Source organism: Emydura macquarii, unplaced genomic scaffold (genome assembly GCF_026122565.2).
Source record: "Emydura macquarii macquarii isolate MOO-44397 ecotype Brisbane River unplaced genomic scaffold, CSIRO-AGI_Emac_v2 contig_2636, whole genome shotgun sequence".
NCBI lineage: Eukaryota > Metazoa > Chordata > Testudines > Chelidae > Emydura > Emydura macquarii.
In genome coordinates, this window is record NW_027132773.1 from 23,322,894 (window position 1) to 23,335,094 (window position 12,201).

At 40.2% G+C, this 12,201-nt stretch overlaps 1 protein-coding gene across 3 annotated transcripts in view; it reads right to left on the bottom strand.

Annotated features, from left to right (window-relative positions):
* Positions 1 to 12,201, bottom strand: part of CADPS2 (calcium dependent secretion activator 2) — a 501,284-nt gene that overhangs the window by 273,166 nt on the left and 215,917 nt on the right. The window lies entirely within an intron of this gene.

Here is a 12,201-nt window from a genome sequence, read left to right on the forward strand (position 1 = left end):
TAGTTAAAGTCTCCCATTACTACCTGGTATTTTGTTTTGGATATTTCTGCTATTTGTTCTAGAAATGTCTCATCCTCCTCCTTCTCCTCCTGATTTGGTGATCTATAGTAGATCCTGACTATGATGTCTCCCCTACTCCCTCCACCCCTTTTACCTTCACCCAGAGACTTACAACTGGTCTGCCTCTCATCTCCTTCTGGACCTCAGAAGAAATATATTTTTAATCTCTCAGCTCTTTAGTGGAGTGGTAAGAGTCTTTCATTGTCGTGGAGGTCAGTGTACTGGAGGAACGTAGAGCCTCTTTGGTACCAAATCCTTTGTCTGTTCCCGATGACCTCCTTTTCTTGGTATGCTCTGTTGCCGGTGGAATAGAGTGCCTTTTTCTAGTCTTTTCCTGTGAGGCGCTGTTACCCTGTCCAGGGTCTGAGGCAAGTCTCAGAGACCTCTCCATAAGTATTAGTTTCACGTGGAGGTCCCTGTTACACCTGGCTCTAGATTTTAGGTTCTTGCAGTGGACTCATTTCTGGGCAATATGCCCTTCGCCCAGGCATCTGATGCCCTCCAAGTGTCCCTCTGAAGCTGGCATAGCGTCCTTGCATGAGGCACACCTTTTGAAAGTGGGGGAGCCCAGCATGATATTTATTTTAACTAAGGGGTATATCTGAGGGAATGTTTTTGTTTTTTAAACAGGGAAGGATTGAGGTAAAGTAGTCTAAATTATAGCTAAACTGACTAACTTTATGTGGGGGAGGAGGGGGGGACGGAGGGATTATTGAAGATTTCTGAAACGGGCTGTGAAGAGGTGCTGAAAGCTCCATCTCGGACCTTGGATGGTTGAGAAGGTACTGAGGGGGATCAGGTTGCACGCGCCGAAAGGGGCGCAAACAGCACCGCGAGACAGGGACGGCACATACGTGACCTGGACAGGCACTGCTGACAAAATCTCTGATCAAGGACATGAGGATGCACCAACACCTGGAGTGGAGCATCCACAAAGACGCTATTTGAAGAAGCAGCCATTTTTCCCACTTGAATCCATCAATTAAACAAACTAAAAACAGAGCTCAACATCAAACAAATCTTTCAGCTGCTGCAAAGAGATGTGCCTGAGTACCTAAAAACAAATGTGAATGTTTCAGATTTAGGAAAGTACAGGATATGACCACCTTAACTGTATAAAACTGATTAAAAAAACCCCACAAAGTTGTACAGAAACTGCATTATCAAAATCGTGTGCTTATTTCAGTTTTTACAACTTTTAAAAAGTTATTTTACATGTTCCCCTCTTTTTGGGAGAGGAAGGGCTTGCAGCATCGAGTTTATCAAATACTTGAATTTGAAACAGATAAACATTTAAATGTACAAAGTTAATATAATGATATCATTAATTGCCTGGATGTACATTTAATCAACATAACATGTCTCCTATTTCAAGAGTCTTAAAAATAATGAAGAAAAGATGTGGAATTATTACATCAGTAATGTTATTGAAAGAAACAACTGAGATGGGAACTACTAGAAAAGGTTAATGGACTCTGTAGATTATAGTTAGTTCACTGGTTCACAATACAGTCCCATACACAGACACTAGTAAGGCCTACACCACCATAGGCTTCAGAAAAAGTTGTGAAACCTCCATCTGAGACCACTATTCAAGAATATGCTTCAGGGGAAAGTTTCTTCCTAAACTCAGGAAGTCAATGGTTAGATTATGCTTTACAGCAGTGGTTCTCAATCTTTCCAGACTACTATATCCCTTTCAAGGAGTCTGCTTTGCCTTTGGTATCCCCAAGGTTCACCTCACTTAAAAACTACTTGCTTACAAAATCAGCCATAAAAATACAAGTGTCAAAGCACAGTGTTACTGAGAAATTGCTTCCTTTCTCATTTTTACCATATGATTATAAAATATATCAATTGGAATATAAATATTGCACTTGCAGTTCAGCATATAGTATATAGAGTAGTATAAACAAGTCATTGTCTGTATGAAATTTTAGTTTGTTCTGACTTTGCCAATGCTTTTTCTGTAGCCTGTTGCAAATATCTAGATGAGTTGATGTACCCCCTGAAAAACCTCTGCATACCCCTAGGGGTACACGTACCCCTGGTTGAGAAACACTGCGCTATTGCATGAAGGTTGATATTTCTTATATATTTTTACTTTAGCTCGGATAACTAAAGTTGATATTATTAATTAACTGGTAATTGGAAAAAAAATCTTAGTAAGCTCTGTGCCTCAATAATAATGCTTTGTGGCACTGATTTCTACAAATTAATTTGCATCACGTAAAAGTTATTTCATTTTATAATTTTAAACTAGTTGCCTTTGAGTTTAATTAGGTTCCATCTTGTTTTTATATTACAAGACACAATAAACTGGAGTGCCCCAAAGACCTTCTCTATACCATTCATTTTTTTGTATGAATCTATCATACACTTGCAAAAAGCAGCTTTTAGGGTAGTTATTGCCCTTTCACCCTCTGTGGTTAAATATTATGCAGATAAGTTGTTTAGCTTCAAAGTAATGTCCTTATCTATTTTAATCATGCCCTTTTCTGCCAGGCAGCCAACTGGACACTCTGAACATTTTTTCTGGTTCCCTATTTCTGATATACTTAAAAGTTCTTTCTATTTCCTTTGTGTGTTTGTATTGGTTTGAAGAGCAAATAGTCATAACTGTAAAACTGCTCAATTTAACAGTGAAAAATAGATTGGATGACACCTAATAATTCATGACCTCAGAATCTCAACTATAGTTATCATTGAGTGGATCCTGATTACCATATTATTAAAATTCCTTATTTCATTTTATAGATTGCTTACACATTCATGAAATTTATATACAACTTCAGTTCTCGAGCTTATCAGGAATGGGAAACCTTACTAGTTTCTTTCCAAAAACCTGTCCTGTTTGTCTCTTGTTAAACATGTTCATAAATTATCATTAAAATGTTAATTTCCCTGCTCTTATCCCCCTTCAATCTTGCTGCTGCTGCAATGAATCATTCTCCAGATGGGCATTTTCCCCCCTGAGCTGGCTTGGACAATGTGTTTTGGCTAGCCCACGTATCACTGACTAATTTGTAAGGGACAAGAGTTATTCTCCTCTAGGATGTTGTTGTTGTTGTTTTTTTTTTTTTTTGGGGGGGGGGGGGGGGGGGGATCAGGTGTATGCCAAAGACAAATAAGATGTTTATCAGAAGCGTCTTCATGGTCCTTTGATTAAGAAAGGTCAACCCTAGTATGCATGAATCACTAGCATCTATATAAAGGAATTAACTCCATCAAAGTCAGGGAAGTACACATATGCATGAGAGGATTTGGTATATGTAAGTATGTACATATCTGTATATTACATATATTATGCATGTGTCCAATACCCCTTTGTATAGAGAAACTCCTGCACTCAAAAGGACCGAGAATCTGGACTGCATACATTGAACATAAAATAATAATTTCATAGAATCACAGAAGTGTAGAACTAGAAGGGACCTTGAGAGGACTCGAGACAGGACTACGTAATAACTAAACCATTCCTGACAAGCGTTTGTCTATCCTGTTCTTAAAAACCTCCAATGATAGAGATTCCACAACCTCCCTAGGCAATTCGTTCCAGTGCTTAGCTACCCTGACAGGAAGTTTTTCTTAATGTCCAACCTAAGCTTTTCTTGCTGTAATTTAAGCCCATTGTTTTTTGTCCTATCCTCAGTGGTTAACAAGAACAATTTTTTCACCCTCCTCCTTTTAACGTACTTGAAAACTGTTATCCAATCCACCTCATAGTCCTCTCTTCTCCAGACTAAACAAACCTATTTTTTTCTATCTTTCCACATAAGTCATGTTTTCTAGACCTTTAATCGTTTTTGTTGCTCTTCCTCAAATTTGTTCACATCTTTCCTGAAATGTGTGCCCATAACTGGACCTAATACTCCAACTGAGACCTTATCAGTGAAGAGTAGACCAAAAGAATTACTTCTTGTGTTTTGTATCCCAGAATGATGTTTGCTTTTTTTCCAACAGTATTACACTGTTGGCTCATATTTATCTTGTGGTGATAACCCCCAGATCCCTTTCTGCAGTACTACTTCCTAGGCAGTATTTTCCCACTTTGTATGCATGCAGTTGATTGTTCCTTTCTAATCAGAGTACTTTGCATTTGTCATTACTGAATTTCATCCTATTTATTTCGGACCATTTCTCCAATTTGTCCAGATGATTTTGAATTCTAAACCTATCCTCCAAATCACTTGCAACTTCTCTCAGCTTGGTATTGTCCGCAAACTTTGTGTGTACCATCTATGCCATTATCTAAATAATTTATGAAGATTTTGAAAGAACCAGACCCAGAACTGATCCCTGTGGGTCCCCACTTGATCTGCCCTTCCAGTTTGACCGTGAAGCACTGATAACTACTTTCAGGGAATGGTTTTCCAACCAATTATGCACAGACCTTATAATAGCTCCACCTAAGCTGTATTTCACTAGTTTGTTTATGAGAAGGTCAGGCAAAACTGTATCAAAAGCTTTACTAAAGTCAAGATATACTACATCTACTGCTTCCTCCCATCCCCAAGATTAGTTACCCTGTCAAATAAATCTATTTGGTTGGTATGACAATTTGTTCTTGACAAATCCATGTTGACTGCAGTGGCGTACGGTGGGTTTCTGGCGCCTGGGGGTCAAGCCTACATTTGTGCCACCCCTGCCTCACGCGCTCCCCTGTGCAGGGCAGGAGGGGTCCCAGCATCACCCCCCAGCTGCCCCAGGGAGAGGGGATCTGTACCTGCAGGGGGGAGGGCGCAAATGCAAGTTTGGCTCTGTCGCACTTACCCACTGCCCGGCACCCACCTCTCCTGCACCAGCCCCGCACCGGCTCAGACAGGGCCGGCCTGGGGGTGGGGCGGGGCGGCCCTTCATAAAGCTTGTGGGGGCATGGGAGCAGGAGCAGCTGCCCCTCAGTTTCCTGTGCCCCCGGTCATAGTGAAGGGCCGGCCAGTGCCCTGCACTTACTCGCTGCTCAAGCCCCACAGCCCGGCACTGGCTCGGACTGGGTGACCTCACGCCCTGCCCGGGCATGGGGGGCACTGGGCTGGCCCTTCCCTCCCTCACTGAGTAAGGGACCTACCCCATCCTTGATCTTCCTCTTACTTCTAATGTATTTATAGAATGTTTTCTTTTTATCTCTTTATGTCTTTAACTAATTTAATCTCATGATCATGATTTGTCTTTAGCTAGTTTGATCTCATTTTCTGCCTTGGTCTTTCTAATTTTGTCCCTATATACACGTATGGTTTGTTTATGCTCTTCCTTAGTAATTTGACCTAGTTTCCCCTTTTTGTAGGATTCTTTTTTAACTTTCAGATAATTGAAGATCTCCTGCTTAAGCCAGGGTGCTGACTTGCCTTACCACCTATCTTTCTTGTGCAGTGGGATAGTTTGCTCTTGTGCCCCTAAATAATGTCTTTTTGAAACTACCCACTCTCTCAAACCTGTTTTTTTCCTTAGACTTGCTTCCCATGGGATCTTACCTATCAACTCCCTGAGTTTGCTTAAATCTGCCTTCTTGAAATCCATTATCTTTATTGTGCTGTTTTCCCTCCTACCATTCCTTAGAACAGGGTGTCAAACTCATTTGCTATGGTGGTCCAGATTTGAATTACATGTACTTCAAGTGGGTCATACATACCATATATTGAAATACTAGGCACTTCTGGAGAACTGTGTCTCGTGCACATAGTGCTCCATGCGCTGCCGCCAGAGTATACAGATCTCGCGGCTTTGTACCCTTTGGCGGCAGCGCTTGCTGCTGTGAGATGTTGCGGCAGCATGTGCTGCTGCCAGGGGCCGGACCAAAAGGGTTGGCAGGCTGTATCTGGCCCATGGGCTGGATGTTTGACACCCCGCCTTAGAATCATTAACTATCATTTCATGATCACCTTGACTCAAGCTGACTTCCACTTTCAAATTCTCAACCATTTGCACTTATACAGTAACCTGAGCAAGGATAACATGTTGTTTTATAAATATTTGACTTCCCAACACCCTTATAAGGTAGTTAAGTACTCTATTTCCAATTCACAGATAGAAAAAACTGAAAAAGTTAAATGAATTGCCCATTGTCACACAATAAATCAATGGCATAGTAAGAAATACAGTCCTGTTCTGACTCCAGATCCTATCCCCACCTCACCATCATACACCAATGTCAAAGTCATTGTCCCAGTACTTAATCCCTGCTTCATTTATTGTGGCCTATATGCCCTCAATCTGCAGCAGCACTCTAAGCCAGATCCCAACATACAGCTTCTTCCTTTCCTTCAGAAAAGAAGCCAAACAGATAACCAAGGCCAACTCTTCCCATTGATCTTGCTCAAATGCAAGCAGGTAAGCTTCTTGGTCATATCCAGGTACCAGCTTTGCCAAGAAAGGCCTGAGATTTACTACCTGCCTCTGAAGCATCTGCTTTCGGACCTGTGGCTCCTGTGGGTTGCAGACTGGGGCTTGCTCCTGCGGCTAATGCATAAATTCCTGCTGTTCCTTCATTAATTGCAGGAAGTCCTCTTGCATTACAGCCTGAGATCATTGTTGGACAGCAGCTAGGGGTTCATGCTAATGCAGCCTTTGTTCACCATTCAGTGTTTCTTCTATCTTCCCTCATTTGTGCAGAAGATGCCTGGTAATCCCTATTTATTCTGCCAAATATCTACCTGTAAAGTCCTCACCCCACCCTCAGCATAGCACAGGCAGGGTTCTTTCCCTTATTCTTAAGGAAACAGACCCTAACTTGAGTTTCTTCCCTCCTGTTTCTAGGTTTGCTGTGCAAGACCTTTCTGAATGATCTAATCCAGGGGTGGGTAAAATATGGTCCAAGGGCCGGATCCAGTCAGTCTAACATTTCTGTCCAGCCCGCCATGCAAGGGCAAAACCAGGCCCACCCAATCCGTTGCTTCTGCTGCCGACGCTCTGCTTAAGCTACACTGGAGCATCAGGCAGCTTTTGTCCGGTCGCTACCCAAACTTCTGGCTTCCGGTCACGTGGCCAGAAGCAAGACGTTCAGGAAGCGACTGGCCGAGAATCACTAAGCTGCCCGACACTCAAGTTACCATGGTAACTGGAGCATCTGGCAGCTCAGTTTCTCAGCCAGTTGCTTCCTGAACTTCCTGCTTCTGATCACATGACTGGAAGCCAGAAGTAGCCCAGCCCGCAAAATTCGTGGAATGGCCCCTTTGTGAAAATTATTGCCCACCTCTGATCTAATCTCTCAGAGATGCACAGAGATATTTATATACTCTTAGATTAGTCTGGTCTCCAGCTGGAGCCAGCATAGAATTATTATTATTAACAATACCACCTACTTCTTATATACCACATTTTCCTCAGTAAACCTCAAATTGCTTTACAATCTTTAATGTATTTATCCTCACAACACTCCTGTGAGGACTTCAGGCAGGTGTGACAATACTGCAAATCACAGCTGCTCAAGCATATTGTTCTAATTACAAACTGCTATATGCAAGACCCCTTGCAGGAGGAATAGAACTGATTTTCTGATAAACATGCAAGGCTTCTGAAGATATCTTGGTATGTGTTTTGTCATCATTTCCCTAGTAAAGCGTCAAATGACAGGAATAAATCTGTGTCAATATCTAGTTTTCTAAATCCAGTCAGAGAATAGAAAGTCACGCTTTCCTGACATAGCACTGAAATGATCACATCTCTATTTTGCTTCACATGCAGTAAAATAAATTTCTTTTTATCAATCAGCTGTGCACACAGCAACTGAACTAAATAATTTAGCATAAACTGTTTCTAGCACAGCTGATGAATATTCTTGATGAAGCAGTTTACCAGGCAAGTTAAGTGTGACTAAGTGTATTGTGAAGGAAAGGCCATGGGTCAAATGACAAAATGCAACAGTAAGGAAACAAAGTGAAAAGGAAACATGATAAACGTTAAAAAGTAAGACACCAACAAGAAAATGCCTCCTTCAGGAAACTGAATATTTTATGCCTGAAGCTTACACACCAAAAGCATAAGATTTCAGCATTACTTTTAATACTCTAAACTCTTCAATATTTCTTGAAGAAACTCATTCACTTCAATCTTTCATATGACTATGTTGTCCCTCTTTCCTACAAATTGCCAGAAAAGCTCTTAGGGAAGAAAATTATCAAATATTCCCTTCTTAAAATCAACAGAATCTTTACTATGTGAAACAAACTATTTCAAACTGTTTAGTGTTTTTAGATTATGTTAATTTTTTTTTTGTAAAATTTTACATGAAAATATACAGAATGATTTAAACATGGTCAGACAAACATCGGATCTGAATTCATCTTTTTGCTAAAACAAGGAACAATCTTTGAAATACCAAAGTAATATTTACAGCAAGAACTGGGAGCCTTGGAGACTAAATGCTGCAATCTAATACTCTGGAATGAAGCAATTAATATATGTCAATCACTGCAAGTTTAATGCATATGCACTCTGAAATGTTAGTAGCAGTGAGGAAAAACTATTGGATTGACCTCTTGACACCCTGAAAATACAAGCTCCTTTGCAAACAATGTTACAAATAAGTAAAAATAAATAATAAGGAAAAGGTCATTACAATAATTTTAGGGCCAACATATATTATATATTTATATATGTTGGCCCTAAATGTATTGTATTGTAATACATATATATTTTTTTAAAAAACCCGGAAGTAAAGGACTGACCACAAAATACACCCCTCCCCTTCGCAACCACTCAGGTTGGGAGGCTTTATCTGGGCCAGCCACGGAAAGAAAACCCTTTGTTCCTTTAAGGATTGCTCACTCAGTTATTCTCTCCCCTCCCACCCTCCAGCTTCTTCCTCTCCTCTTCATGGGCACTCAAGCCCCCTCAGGGGCTTTTAGCAGGGGTGGAGGTGGCTTCTTGGCTCCTGCAGAAGGGTGCAGTCTATTGGCTCCTACAAGGTGAAATCTTATAAGATCTTCCCCGTGGGAGCCAAGTCTTTCCCCCACCCTCTTTTGGGATAAGAGGAAGATCTGGTATTGGGGTCTTGCTGTGGGCATCAGGCTAGTCACCTTTTGGGGGCTGAGAAGTTAATTTTCCCTCGCTGTCAGATTGGCCTAAGTAATGTGGGTGGGTTTCCTCCTTCCTTTCAGCAGCCCAGGAACCTGGTGGGTAGTTTGTTAAATTCATATTGTTTAACTTGGCAGCTGCCCAGTGCAGATACTCATTCAATAGAGGATCAGCGGCCAGCTAAACTGAAATTTGAAAATGGATTAGGATAGTGCATCTCCTAAAGAAAATGGACAAACAGGATTGAGGTTCCTAATATCTGATACAGCAACCCCTTTTTCTCCTTATGCTCACCCCTCATTTCAGGAAAGAGTGACAGGTTCCCATTGACAGTGCTAAGACCAGGTGGAGGTGGGGAGTGGAGAGGTTGAGGGTAATCATCACTCAGGTGGTATGGATTACAGAAGGATGAATGACCTGGACTGGATGAGTTATTGCCAGATAGTTCACAGATGCATTACTTAGTAAGTTACAGCTTAGTTAAACCACATTCTTGGTGTCTTATCTCTCTTACTGTAGTGTTGGGGCAATAAGCTTATGCATTTTCATCTGCATTTACACATGTACTGATATAAAAGATGTGCACATGCATTCTTTTTGTATATTATAGGACCTCCGTTTTTTAGAAATATGCCTCGTTGCCAATAAGTTACACAAAAAAGTACTAGTCATTTGACTTACCACACTGTGTGAATCTTGGCACTCCATTCATTTCAATGGAATACTAATAAATACCTTTCTCATCAGATAGTTTAGGCCCCAAATTTATTTTAAAAATGTTTTACAAATCCTAATATCAATACATATATCTTCAATGATTTTCACTGAACTACTTTTGTTAGGATCTAAACAAGTTCCCCTGTTGTGTTTGCACCTCAGGTAATGCAGTTGCAGAGAATGTGACTAATGTATTTTTGTCCATTCTGAGCAAAGTGCAATAAGTAAACAAACTGCACAAGTGATAAAAATTAAATCAGTTTTAAAATGTGTCCCAGTTTTAGTAATCTGAGGTGTCACTGGTAAAACAAGTAAAATTTGTAATTAAAGATTATAAAGTCATAGAGTTTAAGGCCAGAAGGGACCACCAAATCATCTAATCTGACCTCTTGTATATCGTAGGCCACCAACCCCACCCAGCACCTGCACCCTAAACCCAACAATTGATGAAGTGATGGAAGGTTAGGCACTAGTCTAACAGTCAATTCCTTGCTCTTCCACAAAATCCCTGTGTGACCTCAGACAAGTCATTTAGCCTCTCTGTGCCTCAGTGCCCCATCTGTAAAATGGGGATAATAGCACTAATCTACCTCACAAGGGTGTTCTGATGTAAATATATTAAAATTGTGAAGCACTGAGATCTAGCGATGAAAAAGCACCATGTAAGAGCAAGGTACTATATTACATTATTTTACTTTTGGCTGCACAGTGCTCTTTTTACAATAATTTTGATACATGTAAAAATATCCCATATTAGATTACAATGTGAATAATTTTTGAACTGCAGGATCTTTTCCTTAGTGTATTTATTTAATGACTTTTAGGAATTAACTCCCTCCTAAATTTTATAAGCATTACATCCTTGGACCCTGATCCTGCAATACACAAATCACAAGCACACAGAGTTCAAAGCAGCTCCATGCAGGTACAGCAGTCTGCCCATGCACAGTAAATTGAGGCCTAAGAGAGTAAATCCACTTTCTTTACTCCATAATACATGGACTTCCTAAACTTCCTAATGCAATTCTTGAATGGAATTCTTGAATTCTAAACTTCCTAATGCAATTCTTGAATGGAACCCCTGAATGAAGACCCAGCAACACACCTTCACCCAAACAGCAGGAGTTTTCCATTTTTAAAAACAAGTATTCAAAGTGGTTCAAACATGTGCTGCATGAAATCCCATTAAATATGTAGTAAAAAATGTGAACATCTTAACATTTATGCTACTTCACAAAAAGGGAAAAGTCAAATGAGACATAAAAGATATTTTGTACATTGTTCCACAGTATATAAAAAACCAGTAGCATCTGCATTTGATTTTCTGTTCATAAAATGAAGATAAAGCTCACCAGTTTAGAAACAGTGAGGGGTTTGTTTGTTTTTTTGCAAATTTGAACATAAATATGCCTTTTTTTTTTTTTTTTTTTTTTTTTTTTTAAGAGAACAAAAAGTCCCTGAGAAACATTCAGATGCAATTCCATTGGAGCTACCATGTTAGGAGACTAAATAGGGAGGATTCTTCTTGAGTACTGTTTAGTTTGTAGCTATTAATAAATACCCAATAAGAACATAAGAATGGCCATACTGGGTCAGACCAATGGTCCACCTAGCCCAGTATCCTATCTTCCGACAGTGGCTGATACCAGATGCTCCAAAGGAAATCAACAGAACAAGGTAATTATTGACTGATCCATCCCCGGTTGTCCAGTCCCAGCATCTGTCAATCAGAGGTTTAGGGACACCCAGAGCATGGGGTTGCACATCCCTGACCATCTTGACTATTAGCCATTGAGACCTATTCTCCATGAACTTATCTAATTCTTTTTTGAGCCCAGTTATACTTTCAGGCTTCACAGCATCCCCTGGGAGCGAGTTCCACAAGTAGACTCCATGCCTATATAATTCCTGGCCTTTCTAGTGAGAATACTGATTTGATCATTAATTAGCGCTAACTATGTTAGTTGTTGGCTTAAATCCACAAAAATGTCTCTCTAAGTTTTTCTTATGAAACATAAATATACCACATGTGAAGGCTTACTATATTGTGTCAAGGTTTCAATATACTGCTGATAATTTCTTATATGCAGTTTAACCAAGCCCATTTATTTTAAATTAAAAATGCTCATCCAGCAGGTAATATGTAGACCTGGGCAAATAACTGGTGTTTCAGTTTTATGGCAGTTCAGAATAATAAAATTAATTTGGTTTGGTTGAACCAAATCTGAAAATTTTTCAGAATTTTCAGTTAATTAAATAAATCTGTTTTGGGTCTTCCAGAGTGAAGATCTGAACCTGGGTTTCCCATGTCCCAGCTGAGTGACCGAACCACTAGACTAAAGGTTTAAGGGTGGTGCATGAAAGGGTCATGTGTTGTAGTAGCAGGACTGCCGTCACCACCACAGCCACCAC